Genomic DNA, 26695 nt, shown 5'->3' with positions numbered 1-26695 from the left:
AGTTGGCAAGTGTTTGTTTACTGAGCACCTACTGTGTGTTCAGCACAGTGGGAGATGAAGACGGTTGGCAGTGTTATTTTCTGGTTTATGGTTTACACGTGGGAACGCGAAGTTTCAGGCTATTGCCCAAAGCCGACTTACTCTCCATTTTCTGCACAGGTTTAGGAGTCAGTGCAGTAAGTTGAGATGTGCATTTGCACAGGTCCAGGCTTCCACTTATAGGTGAATACAAGCAGATAATGTAGGGGGCTTTGGAGACCTGGTCTCTTCCCCTCTCAGCTGCAGAGGAGTTAGTGAAAGTTAGAGACCAAGAGGAAATTCTTCCTCTCAACAGCTAGTGCCCCAGGATCCCTTACACCCTCTCCTCCTTCACCTCTTTCTTTGTGATAGGACACCTACCATATCTTAGCCATACCCTCTCAATGCTCTTCTAAAATAAGAGTGAAGTTTCCTTTATTTCTTGTCATGGAATGAGAACAGTTTACTATGACTTGGATTTCCTGTAGCAGACCCTTTTTCTACCTAGTATCTAGTCATCTTAATAGAACCTTAACTTAATTCTAGCTACAAGTACTTTTTCTAGCTCCCTTACATCTAGCAGCAGCCATTCGACACACCTGTAGCCCATAAGATGAAAGGTGAAGTTGCTACTAGGGCTTCCAGGGGAGCTTTCAGATGAACATGTTCTGCAGACCAGAGCTCATCCTTGCCCTCTACACCTGTCTTTCTTACTGGAGGAATGTGATGCTGGCAGTGGGGCAGCCACAGCTCAGTCCTGAAGCAACAAACAGGAGAACAAAGACCTGTATTACAAGGATGGCAGAACAGAACAATTGAAAGAGGCTGAATCCTTTATAGCATAAGTGTGCCACCATATAAGTCCCAAGCTGTCTGCTCTAAGAATTCTTTCATGTCCAATTCCTGTTTAAGGCAGGAGGAAGTCTCCCCAACCGCAACTGCCACAAGCACCACCACCCAAGCCTGCGGCTCCTGTCACTTATGCCTGTGACTCACACTTCCGGGAACCCCTTAGAGTAATGTGGTCATCCCCCTTGGCACTCTGAAATGTACATTATTAATGAGATATATATTAATTAATATTGACAGAATGTGCATTTCACTGGATAGACACTACTTAAAGTAGAGTTCATCAGAGGTTCACTAACATGGACAAAATCATTTTAAAATGTAATGAACATTCAAGAATTTGAAATATATGAGTATAAAGATGATAGAGTATCTGATAGAAATGATTTTTTTTTTTTTTGCTTTACAGCCACCTGAATTAACAACCTAAAAATGCTTTTGATGCTGTGGAACTTGCCCACAATAAAAACAGTATGTAAATATGATCCCATTTTTGTTAAATTACGTGTATGTGTTTATAGAAAAATGTATGAAAGGGTAGTCCCTAGACTATTGATAGTGTTTAACTTGGAATTTGGAGTAGGAAAAACAGCATGGAGGGGATGCAAGATAGCAGTTACTTAGAGGCTGCTGTGAGCTGTTTGTTGTTCTTTGTCCGTGTTGCACATAAGAAGGGGAAATGTGAAAGAACAACTACACGTCTCAGTTACCATTTGCTACTTAAAGACAACCTCTAATGAGAATGCTTAAGGGGAGGTTGCTAATAGATAATAAAGGATTTGTGATTGTTAAGGCCAAATCTACTTTAACAATATTAACTGTTCAATACACATAATTTTAGTAGCTAGTTCAGTAATTCAGGGTGATTTCTGCCAATGGAGTAACTTTCTTTGTTGACAAAGTAAAATACGTAAAGAAAATGATTTGTAAATAATAAAACTGATTTCCAGTATTTGTGGGATATTTACTTCTAATTCTTTTAATTGGGAAGGAGGACAGCTAGAAAAGCTTATATTGACTCCTTCTGTGAGATTCCAGTTCCTTTTAAAATTTTAAAGAAAATAAAGTGCTTATTACTGAGCTTTTCTTACTAAAATTTGGAATACCTTCCAGGAAGGTAAAATACTTTATGATGTTGAATAATATAGTTTTCAGTGTTTTGGGTTTTTTGTTTTTGTTTTTATGATAACTCTCTTGGGAAGAAAGACTTTAGTCAAGTGATGATCTTGCAGTTGCAAATTTCAAAGATGATGATAGCCATCTGGCTTCTGATTGATTCCTTCTATTTCTATTTACACCAAACTTGTCTTTTTTTTTTAAGATGCTGTGCCACAAAGCATCTAATCAAATCTCAATCAAATTTATTGTTTAAAAACAAGTGAAATCCTACATTTCAAGCCTAGGAAAATTAGCTCATTTCAACACTGCACTTTCAAAATCTTAATTGGTCCCAGATGTTTGATTATAAACCATATTGTAGAAAATGGAATGAAGAAAACCACACATGCATTGAATGCCAAGTGGGTGATTTAAGTGATGTGTCATTTAATGAATTTTCAGAACAGCCCTGAGAGGTAGTGAGGTCAGTGAAGCTCAGAAAGGCTAAATGTCTTGCCCCAAGTCACACAGCTAGTAACTTCCAAATAGAATTCTGATTCCTCTGTAATACACACTCTTTCCACTACACTGAACTTAAAGATATTCGTTCATAACAAGACACATTCAGGAGGAAAAGGCTTTCAGGAACAACATCTTAGAGGTCATCTAGATCAGCTCTCCAAGTACTGCCAGAATCACTCTTAGGACATCTCTGAAAGGCAATCAGCCAACTTTGGCTTAAACTCTTCCAGGGAAAGGGAGCACCGTAGTTTTCACTACAGCATGACCTATTGTTAAACAGCCATGGTTATTATAAGTGAATTAAAATCTGCATTGCTATAATTTGTCATTAGGCCACTTTTCTCCTCTTGATTAATTCAAAGTATGTTTACTTTTATTCCACATCTGCCCTTCAAATGGTTAAATGCTGTCTACATCTTATCCAAACTAAACATCCCCAGATTCTTCAACCATTCTTAAGAATAGTTTCCAGATCACTCAAAACAGTGACTCACCTTTGAACACACTACTTTGCATAGCCCTCCTCAATTATGGTGACCATAATGAGCATTTCGACACATGATTTCCCTAGAATAGTCTTCATAAGGACACGTCTATATTTCTATTTCTGTATTAATATAAATCTTCATAAGGTAGTTTAGCAGTTGGATTTCCTGCTTTTCAGAAACTATGTATCTAGTCAGTTCTTAGAGCGACCATTTGGGTAAGACAGAAGTCTAATTTCTCTGATGAGTTAATCCACTGACTTATTTATCATAACACTTGGAGAAAATTGTAGCAAATAGCATCTCACTGACCTCCTTTAGGTGACCAGAGGAAGGGGGGGAAGGGGAAATCCCTTATATTTTTCATCCTCTAAAGAATTTTGACCTAAATATATGTATTAGTTATTTATTTCTGCAAAACAAATTGCCCCTAAAACTGGGTCAGAATTTTGGGAGTCTTTGCTGTTGGTTCTGGTTTTGAGTCTCTCTTGCAATTGCAGTCAGGATTTCAGCTGGCATTTGGTTATCGGAAGGCTTGATTGGAACTGGAGGATCTACTTCCAAGATGGCTTACTCCTAAGGCTGGCAAGTTGGGCTGGTTGTTGGTGTGAAGTCTCTGTTCCTCCCCATGTGGGTCCCTCCACAGGACTGCTTTTGAATGTCCTTAAAACCAGACAGCTGGATTCCCCCAGAATGAGGGAATCCTAGAGACCAAGGCTGAAGCAGCAATGCCTTTCATGACTTAGTTTCTGAAATCTTACATTGTCACCTACATGGTGTGCTATTTGGTCACATAGGCCAGCCCTGAGTCATTGTAGGAGGAGAGTAGTATGAGCATGAATACTAGGAGGTAAGGACCTCCTGTCATACTGGAGGCCAGTTACCATAATGTACCTTACCAAAGCATAGCAGGTCATAATGGATACCCTGTTCCTTCTGTATGCAGCTATCCAAGTCCAAATCCCAATAGTAACCTTGCAGTTGGTTCACAACTGCATGCCCTTCCTCTGGCATTTAGCCTCTCTTCCCAGAGTTGTTTCACCAAGTTCCTCCCCCCAAAATTAGAACTATCTAACTCTATTGGCTATATTTCTCAAATGTTTATAAATGTTTATCTTTTTTGCTAAAAGTAAATATAGTTTAGCTGAGTTTGGGAATATTAAATTTGCTACACTGCATTCAAATAAAGGTAAGAATAATCACTAAATTGAACATGGAGAGTAGTCATGGGCCTAACTCAGGGGTTCTTAATCTGGGTCCAGAGACATACCCTGAATTATCTATAGGACTGTGCATTTATCTGGAGGGAGAGTCCATGGTTTTTATCAGCTATTTATTTATTTTTGGCTGCGTTGGGTCTTCGTTGCTGTGCGCGGGCTTTCTCTAGTTGCAGCGAGCCGGGGCTACTCTTCGTTGCGGTGCACGGGCTTCTCATTGCGGTGGCTTCTCTTGTTGCGGAGCATGGGCTCTAGGTGCACGGGCTTCAGTAGTTGTGGCTCGTGGGCTCTAGAGCGCAGGCTCAGTAGTTGTGGTGCACGGGCTTAGTTGCTCCATGACATGTGGGATCTTTCTGGACCAGGGCTTGAACCCGTGTCCCCTGCATTGGCAGGCGGGTTCTTAACCACTGCGCTACCAGGGAAGCCCTTTATCAGCTTCTTGAAGGGGCCATTTGTAATGCCTTTCAGAGCAGCAACAAAATTTAGTCCTCATTGTAAGGTTTTTCCAGTTAAAGGAAGTGGGTTTTTGAGCCATTTACCAAGTTACTGCCTCAAGGGCCCCAAAACACTGTTCATTGCCTGCTTTGTGATAATAGAAATAAATCCTGTAAATATCAATACTTCTCCTTTTCCAGCTTTCATGATATTAAGCTTTGTCAGTAAAGAGCACTGGAGGGACACTATAGGAAGAATAGAATTCTCTACCTGTGTAATGTAGTGTGCTCCCTTAGGCAGGCTCTTACAGCACATGTGGCTTCTGCAGCTCTCAGTTCCAGCAGTGCCCAGTGGCCAGCAGTGTGCAGCACCTCCCGTGAACAGGCAACTTTGCAGGCAACACCCATGAGCATCTTTCCCTGGAACCCCATCAAATGGCTTCACATGGAGTACCACCAGTACAACACTGTTCATGAATAGCTTCCCCTCACACCCCTTAGCCAGCTTTTCTCCCTCAGCAAACTTCTCTGACATCAAATGAGCCACAGTCACTGGACTTCTTCAAGGAGGGTCTATCTGAGCCCTTAGGGCAGTAGATGATCACTATATCTGATTTTCCTATATTCTTTAGCATTTTCTTAGTTCTTTGCTATCCATCTCCTTATCACTCCAATTCCTTGTTATAAATGGTAATTCTTTATATTTAACCTTCCACGTTTAAAATATTGTTTGATTTCTGTCTCTTGATTGGACCCTAACTGATACAGAATTGGTATCAGTAGTGATCCCAGGAGAGAAACACACAAAGAATTTGAGGATTGCCTTGGTCATGCCCTTTGGCTGGGTTCCTCCCCATTGAGAAGTGAGATGAGGGCATTAAAGTAAGCAAACTGTCATCTGTGGTTGATCGTGATGACATGTCAGCTGAAGCAAGAGATTGCCCAGCTCCATGCTGCACTTGACCATTATGGCAGTTAAGATGTCTCTAAGGACAATAGTATGGCATAGAGTCTTCTGAGTGTCCTTTAGCACTTATAGAAAGGAAATCACAAGCTCGTTTCTTTCAACTCTCAGCTCAAGCCACAGTCTAAGACCAGAAAGCTTCCATGATAACTATAAAAGAATCTTTTAGTTCTTTCAGACACAGGGGTGATATTGTCAAAAATCAAGCACAAAATTTTATTATATGGATTGCTGAATTGTAGCAATAGTTGTATTCGCAGTTCCATCAAATTTTTCACACAACAAACTAGCGGTTATCAGTGGCAGGGGCGAGTGGTATACAGGTGGGGGAGTGAGAGGTACAAACTATTGGGCATAAGATTGGCTACAAGGATGTATTATACAACATGGGGAATGTAACTAATGTTTTGTAATAACTGTAAATGGAGTGTAACCTTTAAAAAATGGAGTGTAACCTTTAAACATTTTTAAAAGGAAAAAACAGAAAAGAATGGGCAGAGAAGAAAGACCAGGGTTACAGAAAAAAACAAAGTGTACTAGGCAAAAAGAAAAAGTGTGCCAAGAAAGAAAAACGGAAACCCAAAGTAAGATGCAGCCTGCATTTTTAAACATTATTATCATCATCATTATTTCTAAAATAAAATGGCTAAATTTTTTTTCATTTTTTACATAAAAGTTAAAGCATTGAATGAGAAAGAATGGCATCCTGAAAATTGGAATGGGGACAGCTGCTTGAACACAGATGAAGCTAATCATCTTGAAACTACAAGTCACTCCAAGCTACCTCTATTAAAGAAAGAAGTTTGCCCTCTGGAGACTAGCCTTCCTTTGCTTAAAAACTCTGTGAGAACCTCACCAGGGAAGATGCCTTAAAAGGGAATATTTATTCTCCACAAGACACACTATAACCACCCACTACTGCCCCTAGACCTAAAACTAGGGTTAAATCTCAGCATTCTCCACGGCGACAGGTACACACAGTGACCCAGGAAGAAATAGCTTACACACCAAGATAATTGCAAGACTTTACTAATCTATATCAGCAGAAATAGGAAGTATATTCTCAGAGTGTTAGACCTCGGAGGGTGAAATACAGCACTAGATTGAGCCAAATTAATGGATATAGTGCACTTAGTAGATTCCAGGCTTGATGTGTTAGTTCAGGAAGCTGAAGGTAGCTCTCACGATTGATTGGTCGACTGAAACTTGGACTCAACCATGGCCTACATTTAATATAGCTGAGATACCAGAGCTATCTACATCATGTAAAGGAATCCAAGGGCCTAGGGAAATAGGTATGTTAAATGTATTGTGTGTTACCTGCACACCCACCTGTCCCCTTCAACGTTCCATGAGAAGGCCCAGAAGACACTCACTTCACTAAGGCATTGAGAAATACATGAGTGAGGGGAGCTCCCACATCCTTGTAAAGCTCTGTGTTGCTCTCATTTGTAGACCAGGCATGACTGAAGGGGATGCTGCCACTGAGATAAACTCCCTAGTTATAGTGCCATTTGGAAGACAGCACCCTGAAAGGATGAGAATCTGTTTCATAGGATGCAATATATCCTTTGGATCAGAGACCATTATATGCAGAGGAATGTCAGTTCTTAGCTCAACTGCAACAATACTTAATGTTCACCATTTACAATAATAATATTTGTGCTACTCACTATAACAGAGGACACAAAGAACAGTAAGATATACTTGCCTTCAAGGGGTTTCCAACTTAGGAGAAAATAAGACAAGCCCACAAATGACTGTAAGACAAAATAGAGTAAGGGCAGTATCCCAGGCCCTTCTGCAACCCAGCCAGTTTATGTCTCAGCCAAAAGCAGAAGAGGAAAGTGAGGGATCTGCTGTATCGAAGTGGACTGGGGGCAATTTGCAAAAGGCAAACAGTAATTTGACTTGACTCTTCCTTTCCTCAGCTTTTTCCAACTTTTTCTCACATTTCCCCCAGATTATATGCTCATTAGAACCAATCCACTGCCTTTCCACAAGCCCAGCGGACACTGTAAGTTCAGAGAGGTCTAGCTATGCCACAGGAGATAAGATGGACCTCACACTACCAGGCATGCATGTCTACCTCCCCCTTCTTAAGGCCTATTTTTCACTGTGCCATTCTTAAGGACAAGCCTCATCCTTTTTTATTACACTCTCCACCATCCCTCCCATTTCACTTCCAGTAACTGCAGCAATTTCTTTATGTTGGTGGTGGCTTCCTAATTAGTTGTGTTAAGATTCTGAGGCCAGATCTGGGATCAGCAGGATAATTGATTGATTTAACTGACATGGGTTAAGGAAAGGGAATGACAACTAAGTCAAGTGCTTCAAATACCGTGCACTAGAAACCCACTTCATTCATTCAAAGTATTTCACATTTCAAAGGTTTTGTACTTTCTATCTTATCTCGAAAAATATTGCCAAAAACATGCATAACAATTAAGTAGTTTCATAACTGGTCAATAGAAAAGGCCAAAGTTCTTGAGTAAAATCTTGTCTTCTTAGTTTCTTTCTTTGTGTCGTGACTCCCTAGGGTTTGTAAACTAGGCTGAATCTTTGAAACAGCAAACTAGCTTTGACTAAGAAAATTTGTTAAATTCCAGGCTTTAGAGAGTAATAGGACAGCTTCTTGAGTATAGTCTTTGTAACACTCATTCTTAAAGAATGCAGGATTTTATCTCCCTGAAGGAATTTATGTTTCACAACTTTGATGTTGCCCAGTGCAAAATGCTCAGCTCTGTTGCAAGAATTCGTAACTAAGATCATTCCAGAATGAAGACAAAGCAATTTAACATTAATCGAGTACTTATTACAGATGTGGAGTGTGCTAGGTGTGTTTATGTAGTGATCTCTTTGAATCCCTTCAAGATAAACCCTGAGCCCTCACTTGCAAACTTTCCCTGCCCCATCCTTAGATGCTTTGTCTGTACTTCTATGTGAAATCTATTTCATTTACCATGTGATAATTATCTCTTGATAAGTCTGTGAGCTCCCTGAGGCTAGATATCATACCTTAAACAAATTTTTTATCACTGTTGCCCAGGACAATCCCTTTTTCTTAATAACAATGAATATTATTGACTAAATGATAATACTCATTTTACAGAGAAGGTAAATGAGATAAGTAATTTGCCCAAGGTGAGTCAGTTAATAATTGATAGAGCTGTTGATACGAAAGCCTCTGAATTTTATGGCATTTCCTATTTGTCTGTGTTTAACACCACTTCTAACTTCTGTACCTGTAGGATTTGGGGTAACCATCTATGTCCTCTTTCATGTATGCAATAGCAGACAGTAGAGTGTCTGGGAAAACTACAGGACAGAAATCTGGGCCAAATTGAGGAATACCATGAGGTCAGCAAAAGCGTCACAGGGACGAAGTTCAGAAGTGATGGGGGGACATCCCTCTTCAGACATCTGCTAGGAATCTCAGGTAGCCAAAAGCAACATCCCTGATTAACTATAAACTTGCTCGTTAACTATACAGAAAAGCAGAGGAAAAAAAATACAGGAATTTCAGCATTGTACCTAATTCTTATCTCTTATATACTTTCCTCTGACATTTAATGATTAGCTATACCACATGCATTTTCCTGCTAACTCCTTTGCCAAACTCAGTATTTTAATCTATTATATTTTATTGCACATATGACTAGAATCTCCTATAATTATACACTTGCAGCTTTTTATTTTGTGTCTATGAAAGTTATTCTTTGTTAACACAACCATTTTTATTCACTCTTATTCACTCTCACCCCAAATTGCAGCTTATAGAGTAACACTTCAGGAAGGGAAATATTTGAGGCACTCTCCTTATAACAACCTGTGTTTGTGAGGATGCCAAGAAACCTATGAAAGAAAATAAGCTTAAAGAAGGAAAAGGAAGCTCAGCATAAATTAATACTTTTTCTCAGATTCATGTCAGAGATGGTCTTCTTTGCTCCCCACCATTTATGTATTGCTTCTCCAGGGTTTTTTTTGTATTTTTGGTTTTTTGTTTCAAAATTCATTTAGAAACCTCCGTTTTGGATAGGGGGTCTCATTTTGACTTATTATCAATAGAAACCATTTTTCTTATTATTTCATAGGATTTTTTTATCAGCTATGATTTTCTTTTATTTAAAACATTTTTAACTTCATAAGAAATTCTAGTCTAATTTGTATAGCCTAACCATCCTAAGTTAGCAACTATCATTATTTTTTATTTCTTCTGATTTTCATTATATCTGTATGCATATTTATAATGAAATTCATATGTATATAGTTTTATAATGTTGTAATAGTATGCACACACAATTTTAGAAATTCCTTTTTTCACGTAAAAGTGTTTTTATAAATTATTTTTATTTCTATTTGGTTATTTTTTATTTCTACATAGTCGTATTTATCAGTGCTGAAGTTTCAAAATGAAATACTATATCAACATGCCATAATTTTATTTAACCATTTCTCAAGTCTTAGATATGTGAGTTCACAGTTTTTTATTTTTAAAAATAATGCTTCTATAAACATCTTGGTTTGCTTAGCCCTTATACTTGAAATATATTCCCAGAAGAATGATTACTAAGTCAAAGGATCTGAACTCTTGATATACATTGTCCATTATATTTTAAATCAACTGAAAATAAATTTAAATATTTGGCATTATTTATTTTAACTTGCTTTAGTCCAGCTGTTAATATATTATGTCATCAAATATTTTTAAATATGCTGAAAATATGTCATTTAGTTTATTTTGTTGCAAGTGATAATCAGCTAACCATCAAAAAGGCATGGCTGGATTCAGGAGTTTTCTTTCTCATTCTTCATTTATTTCCCAATGATATTATTGGTATCATTCCTTGTTGGGCTTTCTTCATAGTAGGAAAATGGCCACTGGAGATCTCAAGCCTAGTTATTTAAGACTATGGCTTCCATATATCAGATCTCATTGAAGGATTCTGATTACCCTTGCTTGACTCTAATGCCTATTAATCATTTTGTCCGTGAAGACGTAGTACTGTACTCAGATTGGCCCATCTTGGTCAAATACTGACCCTGGGGGGGTGGGGAGGTGGAGGGCAAGGCACCATGACTGACAGCCCTACTAGAACCATGGATTTGGAAAGAGCTGAGGGGCTTAGAGGGGCTATTGGCAGACAAAACCAACATATCCATTTCTTATATTGTTTCTAAACTTCTTCATATCTATAAATGTAAACGTAGACTTGCCCCTCTTTAAGATTGTGAAGTAAGAAGTTTTACTTTCTTGCTCCCTTATCTCCCCTTTCTGCATCCTTCTCCTTTCTCCCAGACCTACCACCACTGTCCAGTGACCTAATGTTCTCGCTAATCTGTTTTCTATCAAAACCTACTTTCAGTTAACAGGAGTTGAAAAGAATCCAAAAAAATCAAATTAAGACCCAGGACTCAAATTACTTTCCTCCATAGAGTTGGTTAGTTTTTAATCGAGGACAATCATACAGGACTAAGAAAGGTAGAATTTGAAGGGGAAGGGGGACACTTGAGCACCTTCAAATACTCCCCTTCTACTAGGAATTCATTTTTCCCCCTTTAGATTGCTAGTAATATCTTTAGTGAAAAGAATGTAAGAGATGAATAGAACCCAGGATCACTAACTTGAATCCTGTCCATTCAGCTAGATCCCCAGAGGAAACACACATGTGGAAGACAAGGCTAGCCAGTGCATGCTCTTTATTACCGTGAGGCTTTTGCCCAAACCCCACTATTTAACAAAGCAGACAAAAGTGGTCAAGAGCATAGGCTCTGGAATCAGCCCAATCTTTGCTCAAAAGTGGCTCTATCATTTATTACCTGGAGTCTTAGTACCTTGACTATAAAATGGGGATAGTAATTTCTACCTTATGGGGTGCTGTGAGGATTAAAAATAAATAAATAATGCATACAGACTGCTTAGTTCAGTGCCTGGCACAGAGTAAGCCCTTATATTGACCTTTTTTTTTTTTTTTTGCGATACACGGGCCTCTCACTGCTGTGGCCTCTCCCGCTGCGGAGCACAGGCTCTGGACGCGCAGGCTCAGCAGCCATGGCTCACAGGCCCAGCCGCTCCGCGGCATGTGGGATCTTCCCGGACCGGGCCACAAACCTGTGTCCCCTGCATCGGCAGGCGGACTCTCAACCACTGCGCCACCAAGCCCTAAGCCCTTAATAAGTGATAGTCGTTTGATGATGTTGATGATGATGAAGGATGAGAAGGAGGAAGAGGAGGAAGAGGAGGAGGAGGAGGAGAAGAAAGGGAGGGGGAAGAGAACAGAAGAAAGAGGAAGGAGGAGGAGAAAGAAGAAGGCATCACCTTCTTACCTGAAAGGCCAAATCACATAGAAACCTCCTTTTCACTTGGCTGCAAGTTAGTCTTAGGACCTAAAATAATGGTCATCAAAAATTGCTGTCCTTATAACTCCAAAATAATTTTTTAAACTATGAACCCTCTCATGCATTTTTAAGTTAACATCTAAAGGTTTTCATTCTGAATTTAAATAGTTATGAAATGATATTCCTGGCATTTTAAATACTGGCATTTTCAAATACAATTTTTATGTCACTTTTAGCTACCCAGTTGTTAGTGTCATTCACTCTCTTAATGTCCAGGGTTCCCAAGCCTATACCAAAATAACTAATTATTAATTACACCTCTTTTTCTTTTACTTGGAAGCAACTTATTTAATCTACTAGACTCAGGGAGGGAAATTTTAAATTTGTTAATTTCAATACGCCTTTGCCATTACCATATGCTTAAAATATAATTTCATGAAAATCTCAGAGCTACAGATTTCACTCATTTATTTCGCGGCACATATCTGTTACTTAATTTAATTACCAAAGCCAGCCCTTATTGCCAATCAGATAATTTTTTCTATAGAAAAAGGACTAGGGCTTCTCTGGTGGTGCAGTGGTTGAGAGTCCACCTGCCAATGCAGGGGACATGGGTTCGTGCCCCGGTCCGGGAAGATCCCACATGCCGTGGAGCAGCTGGGCCCGTGAGCCATGGCCATTGAGCCTGCGCATCTGGAGCCTATGCTCTGCAACGAGAGAGGCCACAACAGTGAGAGGCCCACGTACCCAAAAAAAAAAAAAAAAAAAGACTAATATCCTTTTTAATTGATGTATACAGGCTAATGACGGGAAATGAATTCTGAGTATATGACATATACATACACACATACACATACGTCACATATCTATAGACAGTTGACCCTTGAACAACGTGGGTTTGGACTGCAGGTCCACTCACACGTGGATTTTTTTCAGTAACTGCGCACTACAATAATACATGATCCCCAATCCCTGGTTGGTTGAATCCAAGGGTGCAGAAGTGCAGTTACTGAGGACCAATTGTAAAGTTATACATGGATTTTCCACTCCGGGGTGGGGGGGGCTACACCCTAAACCACCCTCCCACCTTTTTCAAGGGTCAGTTGGACAATACATTCATAGTTTGGAGAACCAAGTCCCACACCAATAAAAGTAGGCTGTACTGCGTTTGGCTCTCAGGCCCCTTTCCTCTTTTTTCCCCCCTTTCCTCTTAAACTTGCATCAAAGTCCAGCACAGTATCGATCTGACACTGAGATGATCAACTCAAAGACAAGGACAAGAAACTGAGAAAACAACCCATTCCGGTACTAATGAGACACAAACAGTGTCTCACTTGTGTTGGACACCTACTTGGGCAGGTGAGGCTTCCCTTACATGGCAGTATAGGCCAAAATGCCTACAACTGTGTGAAATATCAGTCACAGAGAACTGAAATTCAAAACTAAATTATATTTTCAACTACTGTCTAGGAATAAAAGGTACAATTTTACTACTGCCAACGTGTCATTTGATGTAATTCAATTTGATATTTTGTTATTAAGTCCATGAACCAACAGATTCCAGTTATTTCATGATCCTTCTCTCAGAAGGACACCTGTGGGAAAGGGACGATTTGATAATGCATGTCAAAATCTTAAAAGAGGACTGTAATTGGGAAGGGATGAGGATGTATTCTGGGGGGCCAGTAATGTTTTATTTCTTGACTTGGAGGGTGGTGGATACACTGTACTTTATAACTGTTAAAGTACTCATGTAAGTATATTGCACAATTTCAGAACTGTTGCAAAATATACCTACTCAGTTATGCACTTTAAATAGTTTCCCCCAAATTTAAACAAGATATAGGAATGATTTTAGCTCATTGTATATAACAGTAAAAAATGAAAACTAAAAATCTGATAGTGAAGGTTTGGTTAAATAAAGCATAGTATAGACATACATTGGAACACTATGCAGCTTTTTGAAAAGTATGTATAGATAAATAAGTACTAAAATAGAAGTTGTTCATACATAAGGTGAAAGGCAAATTGCAAAAACTATGTTCAGGGCTTCCCACCAGGGAAGTCCCAACCAAAGTATTAATAGTGGAATTGGAGGAAACTTGCTCAAGCCTCTTAGATAGCCTCATCCACCAGAGGACAGACAGCAGAAGCAAGAAGAACCACAATCCTGCAGCCTGTGGAACAAAAACCACATTCACAGAAAGATAGACAAGATGAAAAGGCAGAGGGCTATGTACCAGATGAAGGAACAAGATAAAACCCCAGAAAAACAAATAAATGAAGTGGAGATAGGCAACCTTCCAGAAAAAGAATTCAGAATAATGATAGTGAAGATGATCCAGGGCGTCGAAAAAAGAATGGAGGCAAAGACTGAAAAGGTGCAAGAAATGTTTAACAAAGACCTGGAAGAATTAAAGAACAAACAAACAGATGAACAATGCAATAACTGAAATGAAAAATACACTAGAAGGAATCAATAGCAGAATAACTGAGGCAGAAGAATGGATAAGTGACCTGGAACACAGAATGGTTGAATTCACTGCTGTGGAACAGAATAAAGAAAAAAGAATGAAAAGAAATGAAGACAGCCTAAGAGACCTCTGAAACAACATTAAACATAACAACATTCACATTATAGGGGTCCCAGAAGGAGAAGAGAGAGAGAAAGGACCCAAGAAAATATTTGAAGAGATCATAGTTGAAAACTACCCTAATATGGGAAAGGAAATAGCCACCCAAGTCCAGGAAGCACAGAGAGTCCCATACAGGATAAACCCAAGGAGAAACACACCGAGACACATAGTAATCAAACTGGCAAAAATTAAAGACAAAGAAGAATTATGAAAACAGCAAGGGAAAAATGAAAAATAACATACAAGGGAACTCCCATAAGATTAACAGCTGATTTCTCAGCAGAAACTCTACAAGCCAGAAGGGAGTGGCATGATATACTTAAAGTGATGAAAGGGAAGAACCTACAACCAAGATTACTCTACCGGCAAGGATCTCATTCAGATTTGATGGAGAAGTCAAAAGCCTTACAGACAAGTAAAAGCTAAGAAAATTCAGCACCACCAAACCAGCTCTACAACAAAAGCTAAAGGAACTTCTCCAAGTGGGAAACACAAGAGAAGAAAACGACCTACAAAAACAAACCCAAAACAATTAAGAAAATGGTAACAGGAACATACATATCAATAATTACCTTAAATGTGAGTGGATTAAATGCTCCAACCAAAAGACACAGGCTCGATGAATGGATACAAAAACAGGACCCATATTTACGCTGTCTACAAGAGACCCACCTCAGACCTAGGGACACATAAAAACTGAAAGTGAGGGGATGGAAAAAGATATTCCATGCAAATGGAAATCAAAAGAAAACTGGAGTAGCAATACACATATCAGATAAAATAGACTTTAAAATAAAAAATGTCACAAGAAACAGGGAAGGACACTACATAGTGATCAAGGGATCATCCAAGAAGACGATATAACAATTATAAATATATATGCTGCCAACATAGGAGCACCTCAATACATAAGGCAAATACTAACAGCTATAAAAGAGGAAATCGACAGTAACACAATAATAGGGGGGGACTTTAACACCTCACTTAAAACAATGGAGAGATCATCCAAACAGAAAATTACTAAGGAAACACAAGCTTTAAATAACACAATAGACCAGTTAGATTTAATTGATATTTATAGCACATTCCATCCAAAAACAACAGATTACACTTTCTTCTCAAGTGCGCACGGAACATTCTCCAGAAGAGATCACATATTGGGTCACAAATCAAGTCTCAGTAAATTTAAGAAAATTTAAATCATATCAAGCATCTTTTCTGACCACAACACTATGAGATTAGAAATGAATTACAGGGAAAAACTGTAAAAAAACACAAACACATGGAGGCTAAACAATACGTTACTAAATAACCAAGAGATCACTGAAGAAATCAAAGAGGAAATCAAAAAATACCTACAGACAAATGACAGTGAAAACATGATGATCCAAAACCTATGGGATGCAGCAAAAGCAGTTCTAAAAGGGAAGTTTATAGCAGTACAAGTCTACGTCAAGAAAAGAAAAATCTCAAATAAACAAACTAACCTTACACCTAAAGGAACTAGAGAAAGAAGAACAAACAAAACCCAAAGTTAGTAGAAGGAAAGAAATCGTAAAGATCAGAGCAGAAATAAGTGAAATAGAAACAAAGAAAACAATAGCAAAGATCAATAAAACTAGAAGCTGGTTCTTTGAGAAGATAAATAAAATTGGTAAACCATTAGACAAGATAAACAAAATTGGTAAACCATTAGACAACCATTAGACAAACCATCAAGAAAAAGAAGGAGAGGACTCAAATCAATAAAATTAGAAATGAAAAAGGAGAAGTTACAACAGACACTGCAGAAATACAAAACATCCTAAGACACTACTACAAGCAACTCTATGCCAATAAAATGGACAACCTGGAAGAAATGGACAAATTCTTAGAAAGGTATAACCTTCCAAGACTGAACCAGGAAGAAATAGAAAATATGAACAAACCAATCACAAGTAATGAAACTGAAACTGTGATTAAAAATCTTGCAACAAACAAAAGTCCAGGACCAGATGGCTTCACAGGTGAATTCTATCAAACATTTAGAGAAGAGCTAACACCCATCCTTCTCAAACTCTTCCAAAAATTTGCAGAGGAAGGAACACTCCCAAACTCATTCTATGAGGCCATCATCACCCTGATACCAAAACCAGACAAAGATACTACAAAAAAAGAAAATTACACACCAATATCACTGATGCTTATAGATACAAAAATCCTCAACAAAATACTAGCAAACAGAATCCAACAACACATTAATAAGATCATACACCATGATCAAGTGAGATTTATCCCAGGGATGCAAGGATTCTTCAATATATGCAAATCAATCAGTGTGATACACCATATTAACAAAGTGAAGAAGAAAAACCATATGATCATCTCAATAGATGCAGAAAAAGCTTTTGACAAAATTCAACACCCATTTATGATCAAAACTCTCCATAAAGTGGGCATAGAGAGAACCTACCTCAACATAGTAAAGGCCATATATGACCAACCCACAGCCAACATCATTCTCAATGGTGAAAAACGGAAAGCCTTTTCTCTAAGATCAGGAACAAGACAAGGATGTCCACTCTCACCACTATTATTCAACATAGTTTTGGAAGTCCTAGCCATGGCAATAAGTTAAGAAAAAGAAATCAAAGGAATACAAATTGGAAAAGAAGTAAAGCTGTCACTGTTTGCAGATGACATGATACTATACATAGAGAATCCTAAGGATGACACCAGAAAACTACTAGAGCTGATCAATGAATTTGGTAAAGTTGCAGGATACAAAATTAATGCACAGAAATCTCTTGCATTCCTATACACTAATGATAAAAAATCTGAAAGAGAAATTAAGGAAACACTCCCATTTACTATTGCAACAAAAACAAGAAAATATCTGGGAATAAACCTACCTAGGAAGACAAAAGACCTGTATTCAGGAAGACACTGATGAAAGAAATTGAAGATGATGCCAACAGATGGAGAGATATACCATATTCTTGGATTGGAAGAATCAATATTGTGAAAATGACTATACTACTCAAAGCAATCTACAGATTCAATGCAATCCCCATCAAATTACCAATGGCATTTTTTAAGGAACTAGAATAAAATATCTTAAAATTTGTATGGAGAAACAAAAGACCCCGAATAGCCAAAGCAGTCTTGAGGGGAAAAAACAGCTGGAGGAATCAGGCTCCCTGACTTCAGAGTATACTACAAAGCTACCATAATCAAGGCAGTATGGTACTGGCACAAAAACAGAAATTTAGATCAATGGAACAGGATAGAAAGCCCAGAGATAAACCCATGCACCTATGGTCAACTAATCTATGACAAAGGAGGCAAGGATATACAATGGAGAAAAGACAGTCTCTTCAATAAGTGTTGCTGGGAAAACTGGACAGCTACATGTAAAAGAATGAAATTAGAACACTTCCTAACACCATACACAAAAATATACTCAAAATGGATTCAAGAACTAAATGTAAGACCAGACACTATAAAACTCTTAGGGGAAAACATAGGAAGAACACTCTTTGACATAAATCACAGAAAGATCTTTTTTGATCCACCTCCTAGAGTAGTGGAAATAAAAACAAAAATAAACAAATGGGACCTAGTGAAACTTCAAAGCTTTTGCAAAGCGAAGGAAACTACAAACAAGACGAAAGGACAACCCTTAGAATAGGAGAAAATATTTGCAAACTAATCAAAGGATTAATGTCCAAAATATATAAACAGCTCATGCAGCTCAATATTAAAAAAACAAAGAACCCAATCCAAAAATGGGCAGAAGACCTAAATAGGCATTTCTCCAAAGAAGACATACAGATGGCCAAGAAGCACATGAAAAGCTGCTCAACATCACTAATTATTAGAGAAATGCAAATCAAAACTACAGTGAGGTATCACCTACCACCAGTTAGAATGGGCATCATCAGAAAATCTACAAACAACAAATGCTGAAGAGGGTGTGGAGAAAAGGGAACCCTCTTGCACTGTTGGTGGGAATGTAAATTGATACAGCCACTATGGAGAATAGTATGGAGGTTCCTTAAAAAACTAAAACTAGAACTACCATATGACCCAGCAATCCCACTACTGGGCCTATACCCAGAGAAAACCATAATTCAAAAAGACAATTGCACCCCAATGTTCATTGCAGCACTATTTACAATAGCCAAATCATGGAAGCAACCTAAATGCTCATCGACAGACAAATGGATAAAGAAGTTGTGCTACATATATACAATGGAATATTACTCAGCCATAAAAAGGAACGAAATTGGGTCATTTGTAGAGACATGGATGGATCTGGAGACTGTGATACAGAGTGATGTAAATCAGAAAGAGAAAAATATCATATATTAACACATATGTGTGGAACCTAGAAAAATGGTACAGATGAACTGGTATGTAGGACAGAAATAGAGACACAGATGTAGAGAACAAACGTACGGACACCAAGGGGGGGAAAGTGGCAGGTGGGGGGGAGGGTGGTGCTGTGATTAATTGGGAGATTGGGATTGACATGTATACACTAATATATATAAAATGGATAATAAGAACCTGCTGTATAAAAAAATAAAATAAAATAAAAAAAAATAGTGGAATTGGAATTTTGGTGAGGGTTTTATTTCTTTTTGCTTACTTATATTTTCTAATTTTTCTAAATGAACTTTACTATTTTGATATGAAAAAAATTATTTTTAATTTTTAAAATCTCATCCTTGAGTCAGCAGAAATCCCTGTTGGCATTATCTCAGTTTTGATCTTTTTATTTTTTTAATAAAATATACATTTTACAAGGATGATCAGTTCTCTTCACAAGCCCTTATATTTTGAAATATTAATGTATTTTGTTTATTGACAATTGGAGTGGAAGTAGACATTTTCAAGTGTTAAGGTAACTCCATATTTTAAGTTTTAATCTCTTTAAAGACTATTTTCTGAAATGAAAATTGATACTGAAAAAAAGAAACCTACTTGATGGTTTTAAAAACTATAGTTTAAAAAAAACTAATTTTGGCAGGATTGGATGATATTTTTCTTTTACTCTATTTTTTAAAATTGCTTGTTCACAGATTCTTCAATCTTTTAGACAAAGACTTAATTTAGGAGTGATATTCAAGTTATGAACTTCATCTTTACTATTACATTATTAAATTTTCTTAGAGATACGTAGTGTCATATTTTCAAGAGGAAATACACTCATCTGTAAAACAGGAAATGGACAAAATGCTCCGTGAAATGCACTATTGCTGCGGTTAACTACGTTAGCCACTGGGTGGCTCCACCTTTTCACTGCATTCACTATCTGGTGATGGAAGTTTCCAATGAAAACAGGAGATGAAGGAGGCTTTATTTACAGAATGCTTAATTGGGAACTGATGCAGCATTTACATTCTAGACATTTTATTTAGAAACAGTTCTGCTCATGTATGGAATATTTTCTTGTGTTCTTTGATAACTGGGCATTTGACTTGCCAGGGAGGGGAAGGCAAAGCTGTATTTTTTTCCTTTATATCACATCATTTCCTATTCTAATTTTTTAATCAGAACCAAAAATTCTTCATTTATGACATCTTGTCTATTTTGATAGCTATTATTTTCAGAGTCCTATAATAAAATGACTCGAGGAAAAACAAGAAATTACCACTAGTCAGGAATATCGTATGTTCGCCTTTTGGAAATGTAGAAAGCTACATTGCTGGTAGCTTCTATCTCTAAGAGATGTCATTGTATTCTGGTAAGGGCTGGTGAATAGAAGAAAGAGATAAAAATAACCCACAAAGATATAGAATTGGATTCTGGATAAGGGATCTCTAAAGCTAACTCTCCCTGGGGTCACAGAGCTACACCTTGGGAGTGATCACAATTTAGAAACTTGACCTCAATTTATATTTCTAGATGCCATTACATTTGCATTTTGTGCATTTATGATAAACTTTTTCTCCATCCTGACTTCTTTTATTCTGATTTTTCTACCCTATACCTATTACTTCTGTGTTTTGGGTTCCTTTTGCAATCTCCTATCCCTATTTTTATCTTTTTTTTTTTCCTGTCCCTTTTCATTTGCTAGGTTGAACGTATAATTTCTCAATGACAGTCATTGTTTTAAAAATTCTACTTTAGCCCTGAATCATTCCATCAGAGGAAAGAAATTCCAGAAATCCAACAAATGGTTGAGAGATTGAGGTGCCCCTAAATGTGAATACAATTAAATACTTGAGCTAGTAATCACTGTTTTTTAATAAATTAGCTGTATAACTAATTTCCTTATGTCCTTGGGGGAAACTAATGAATGGTGGAATCAGATGAAAAACATTTGAATTCAAACAACAGTGAATTAGAGAGAGAACATGTTTTTGATTCTAAACTATAAATAGAGTAACTAAAAACAGAACTTGGTGTAGATTACAGAACTCCAAGTGGGAAAGTAGAATATAAGTATCAAATTCACCTTATCAGGAAAAAATACAGTCATGAGTTAGAGAATACATCATTTAGAATATATTCAAATAGGGAACTTCCCTGGTGGTACAGTGGCTGAGACTCTACGCTCCCAATGCAGGAGGCCCGGGTTTGATCCCTGGTCAGGGAACTAGATCCCACATGCCACAAGCAACTAAAGATCCCATGTGCTGCAACTAAAAATTCCACAAGCTGCAGCGAAGATCCCACATGCTGCAACTAAGACTTGGCACAGCCAAATAAATAAATAAATATTTTTTTAATAATAAAATAAAATATGTTCAAATAGATGAGTAAGAAGTAAGGTAGGGTCTTGGATCCTAAGTTAGAGAATTAAAATCATGGAATTCAGAGTTCTCTGCAGAAGGGGAGAGGAGTAAAGAATCTGACTGCTGATCGGGGAGAGAGGATGAATCTCAGCTATCCTCCTACTGGAAGACAAATCCACACAAAACCCTACAAGCCCAGTCACGGGTCAAAGCCCTTTTGTGGCTATCACATACATCAATTGCACTATCTCTCCTGTTGAAAAAAGAGTATTTACAGAGTGTGGGAGCCAAATGGCAGCAGCCACTTCCACCCCAGAGGCTTCATTATCTCCCAAGGCTTCTGGGATTAGACTTAGGTTTTGTTGAATCAGGCTCTGCAGTGGCTGAGCTCCATGGAACACCAGTTTATATTTGAGTTACATAACTCTTGAATGGGGCTAAATCTTAATATTCTTCATCTATAACTAGACTTGTATAAAGATTTAGATTAAAAACTTATTTAAATATTCATAAATGTATTGGTACAGATATGTTATCTCCTCTTTCATTTGAGTCCATCATTTTTTCCTTTTTATTTTAAGAATGAGATGTTTCCAAAATACAGAAAACTATAAAGAATCATATAATGAACTTCCAGGTACCCAGTATCCAGCCAAGTTAATTTTTTTTTCTTTCACATTTTTTTTAAGACGTTTTATATATTTATTTATTTATGGCTGCATTGGGTCTTCGTTGCTGCGCACAGACTTTCTCTAGTTCCCTTGAGCAGGGGCCACTCTTCGTTGCGGTGCAGGGGCTTCTCATTGTTGTGGCTTCTCTTGTTGTGGAGCACGGGCTGTAGGCGTGCAGGCTTCAGTAGTTGTGGCACGTGGGCTCAGTAGTTGTGGTGCATGGACTTAGTTGCTCTGTGGCATGTGGGATCTTCCTGGACCAGGGCTCGAACCTGTGTCTCTGCATTGGCAGGCGGATTCTCAACCACTGTGCTACCAGCGAAGCCCAGCCATTTCAAATTTTAACATTTTCCTTATTTGCCTGATCTCTTTACCTAGAATTTTTTAAAAAAACATTTAAAACATTTCAGGTACAAATGAAATCCCTTGTAACATCTCTCCCGACCCCACTCTCTATCATCCTGCCCTAAAAGTAACCACTACCATGAATTTGGTGTTTATCATCCCATGTATGTTATTATATTTTGCAATGTAAGTATATATTCCTAAACAAAACAAACAAAAAATATATAGATAAATGAATGTTTTAACCTTTTATAAAAATAGCACCACACTGTGTGTGCCTTCTACAATTTGCTTTTTTTACTTAATCTCATATTTTTAAGATTTATCCATTTTGGTACATTCACCATCAGTCTTTACTTGTTTTAATTTAGAGCCATAGCTCAGTTTTCTCTGCTTTTGCTTAAATTGTTGGACAATTTGTCCATATAGAAATTTACCATCTAGTGGAAAGAGTGAAGAATATTTTGAAACAGACAAATCTTTTTGAAACATAGCTATGATTTTAATCCCATCTGTTTACCGTGGAGAAACTGACTAAGAAAAAAATGTATATTTTCACACTTTCTCATGTAGTTTTTAAAGATGACCTGAGCTATTCAAGTAATTTCCCAACAGTTCTTCTATTTGCTATGAAGACCAATAAACATATCACTGAGCTGTTTGACTTGGATAAGGTGGAGAGATCTCATCCTAGGAGTTAGTGAGTGGTCCTCCAGCCTAGTCCTGACTCTGGTATTTTTGGCAATTTATTTAACTTCTCTGGACCCTAGTTTTCCTCATATATAAAATGAATCAGTTGGACCAGTGCATCTTGGTGCTAATTTTCAATGATCTATGGAATATTTAAATAAAAATTATAAAGGCTTAAAATTTAAGTCATATGCTTCACTAGAATTTCATTTTCTGTATGAAACAAATTTTTATTACAATACTTTGATAAGGAAAGTACATAATGTATGAATACCCATTCTTTAAGGACATGGACTATATTTAACTATTTAAATTCATATATATGTATATAGTTATAATTTTGCCTTCATAACACATTTTGTTCACATCTATAATCTATTTATTTCTGAGTCCTTGGTGATAGCCCCTACCCCAATTATGACATTGCTCTTATGGGGAAATAGGATCCACTTCCATGATCCCTTTCATCATGTGGATTCAGGAGCACATTGTAGGGACTCTCTACATAGGCAAATTATAAGGACTATGGATGTGAGCATATGGTGTTAGAATCACCCTCAGATTATTTGGCAGTTTTGTTTAGTATTCCTGGGCCCTTCAAATAAGGATAGGGCTCTTTTATTAAAGCTGCAATCTGCAGAATCCTCCCTCGATTTTTTTTTTTTTTTTTTTTTTTTTTTTTGGTACGCGGGCCTCTCACTGTTGTGGCCTCAGTGGCCATGGCTCATGGGCCTAGTCGCTCCGCGGCATGTGGGATCTTCCCAGACCGGGGCATGAACCCGTGTCCCCTGCATCGGCAGGCGGACTCTCAACCACTGCGCCACCAGGGAAGCAACCTCCCTCGATTTTTTATCAGAAAAATAAAAACATTTATTTTAGAGGATTTCTAAATTCCTAATTGCAGATATAAATAACTATCGGTTTGGGAAGTGGCTGAGTGTAATCAAAAATATCATCTTCCTTATAACATTGGAAGTTTTGTGGTAACCAGAGATGCTGCCCCTCTACCTCCCTCCTCCTCCTCCTCCTACTAACTCCTGTCCACAATTCAAAGGAGGCAATAGAAAATCCTTTTAAACCGTCATTTAGCTAGAAGTAAACTTAAAAGTGTGATCAGGAATAGAAACAATATAAGTGCTTAAAAGCTGTGAAAGTAAATTTTGATGATTGCCCAAGTATCTAGTAGCTTTTGTGTCAATACTCTGCTTAAAAATTATAAATTTAGGGCTTCTCTGGTGGCACAGTGTTTGAGAGTCCGCTTGCCGATGCAGAGGACGTGGGTTCGTGCCCCGGTCCGGGAAGATCCCACATGCCGCAGAGCGGCTGGGCCCGTGAGCCGTGGCCGCTGAGCCTGCGCATCCGGAGCCTGTTGCTCCGCAACGGGAGAGGCCGCAACAGTGAGAGGCCCGCGTACTGCAAAAAAAAAAAAAATATATATATATATATATATATGTATATAAATTTACATGAATAATGAATTATTATTATGATTTGCCTTTGAACAGCCTGTTTTCCCCTAATTTATTGCTATGGGGAATTGCACTATTTTGCCTTATTTCAGAAAAAAAAAATCTGCTTTTGTGGAAAACCATCCTCATCCTGTAACCTTTTAGTCCTTTTTTTCTCAAGATTTTTGAACTTGTAAGCACCAATTATATCATCTCTTGGGGATATGATAAAATGATGTTTAAAACTCACATTAAAGCTATAGACTTCCATTAGTGCTCTGTATAACAGCCTTATCCCCACAGACTTTGCAAATTATATTTAAGGAATTAGGGAACTTCCTTTCTTAATTTTATTCTCATTAATTCTTCTAGGAAATTTATTCATTAAGTAGGATGGGTTGTTAAACTATGTCCATTAATTTTGTAAGGCTTGTTACTAGTCAAATGTCAGGGCTCTGAGTAGGTAGGATTTCATGATCAAGTATAGCTTTCTTAATACTCACGATCTTGTTCTCACATTCCCCACCACCAAAGTCTTTCATTTCACTATTTGTTCTTACTTGCTCCTACTAGTAACTCCACTTAGATCCTCTCATCCCACCTCCTTTCCCATAACTCTTTCCTCACAGTAAGTTTCATTTTTCCCACTTACATTTAGTCACATCTGCTCTGATCTGTAGATGTATTTTGCCTTAAACCCTAGGCAGATGAACAGAGGCAACACTGTCAACCTGTCCAAGAACACAGCAGTTGTGGAGGGTAGATAAGCAGGTGGTAACAAGAGCATCCAAGTGAATCTGGGCCAAGCCTGGGGACCTACTGAGCTGGCACAGCTCAGAGGCAGTAACGAGAAGGCAACATGAAGCAGGAGACATCACCTTTACTGTAAGTTCCTAGAGCAGGAACGAGGAGGGTGCCCCTCCTTGGGCATCAAGGGGGAAAGAATTCTCAAAGAAAAAGTAGAAAGCCAAGATTGAAATCCCAGGAAGATCGCGTTCCAGCGGTATGTCCAAAGAGGAAGGACCAAAGTCAGTGCGGCAGGGTCAGGAGTCTATCTTGTGCTCCGGCTTTAGCGGTATGTGGGTGTATGCCAGTGCCATCAGCTAAGCCGATAGCTGCCAGGAGAGGCAGAAAGCAAGGGTGCTGGGGAAAATATGATGGCAGAAGAAGACACCACCGGAGTTGTTGAGGCGTGGGTGAGGAAGTAGACAACAAAACTGGCAGAGACGGCTGGGCCTGAGCAGGCACCAGGACTGACAGAGAGGCTGGCACAGGTGAATGCCAGCTGCTGGGCATGACAGACCAGATTGGCCGGTACCATAGCTGAGGCCATGTGGGCCTTGACTCAGGGAGGATGGGGCACTTATGAGAAAGTAGAAGAGACGCAGTAGATAAGCCAAAGTAGTGAGTGGTCAGGATGAACAGAGACAGGGCAGGCCAGATGGCTCTTACTGTGTGTCCAACTTTCCAGCTGCGATCAAATAACCAAATTAAAATAAGTCCATTTAAGCCAAGGTCAATTTTAATTCTATGCTTTACTGGTAATACAGGATCATTAACTGTATCAATAATGGGTTGATACAGTTAATGGGTTTAGCCCATGCTAAACCCATTTTGAAATGGGGGCAATCGTATCCTCTATTATTGGTGTGGATATGTTCAACGAAAAAGGAAAGGATGAAGGCAAAATCACGCAACTATTTTTTAAAAACTGATACACATTAATAAGGTCTAGGGAATCTTGAGGAGATCTAACTGACAATGTTGAGATTTATGTAACTTTATGTTGCGAATTCATTTTCTAGGAATAATTTATTTCAAACGGTCATTTTAATCTTCCACTAAAGTATAAATTTAATTTAATGAAAACTACCATTTAAATATCAATACTAATATAATCTTTTTCTTTATACAAAACATAAAAAAATTATTTATGTATGTGTACATGTTTGTGTCAAGACTGAAAATTAAACATGGGTTCAAGTCTTTGGCTAAGAACAAATAATTGGCAAATTCACAAGTTAGAATTTATAATTCCATTGTGAAGTTGACTAACTTGTTAGTGTAAATAAGATTGTCAGCATATAAGAAAGGTAATCCTGTCTCAGTTGTAGCTATAGAGTGAAAATCTTGTGTCAGTTCACATTTTTGTCAACAGATACTAATGACTTTACTGAAAGCACAAGATAATTAGAATGAAAATGGAAGTGTAAATATAACCCTAGTTGAGTAATATGCTCATTGTACTTCCTTA

General features: G+C 38.0%; 1 long non-coding RNA gene across 3 annotated transcripts in view; it reads left to right on the top strand.

Moving 5' to 3' along the window:
* The window catches only part of LOC132524643 (uncharacterized), a 93577-nt gene that overhangs the window by 604 nt on the left and 66278 nt on the right, over window positions 1-26695 (top strand). For all 3 annotated transcript variants that reach the window (XR_009541952.1, XR_009541950.1, XR_009541951.1), the window contains exon 2: window positions 1277-1338. This is a non-coding gene — a long non-coding RNA (uncharacterized LOC132524643). The remainder of the gene's footprint in view (window positions 1-1276; window positions 1339-26695) is intronic.

Source organism: Lagenorhynchus albirostris, chromosome 8 (assembly GCF_949774975.1).
Source record: "Lagenorhynchus albirostris chromosome 8, mLagAlb1.1, whole genome shotgun sequence".
NCBI classification, from domain to species: domain Eukaryota; kingdom Metazoa; phylum Chordata; class Mammalia; order Artiodactyla; family Delphinidae; genus Lagenorhynchus; species Lagenorhynchus albirostris.
This window is presented reverse-complemented; position numbering and strand designations above follow the sequence as displayed.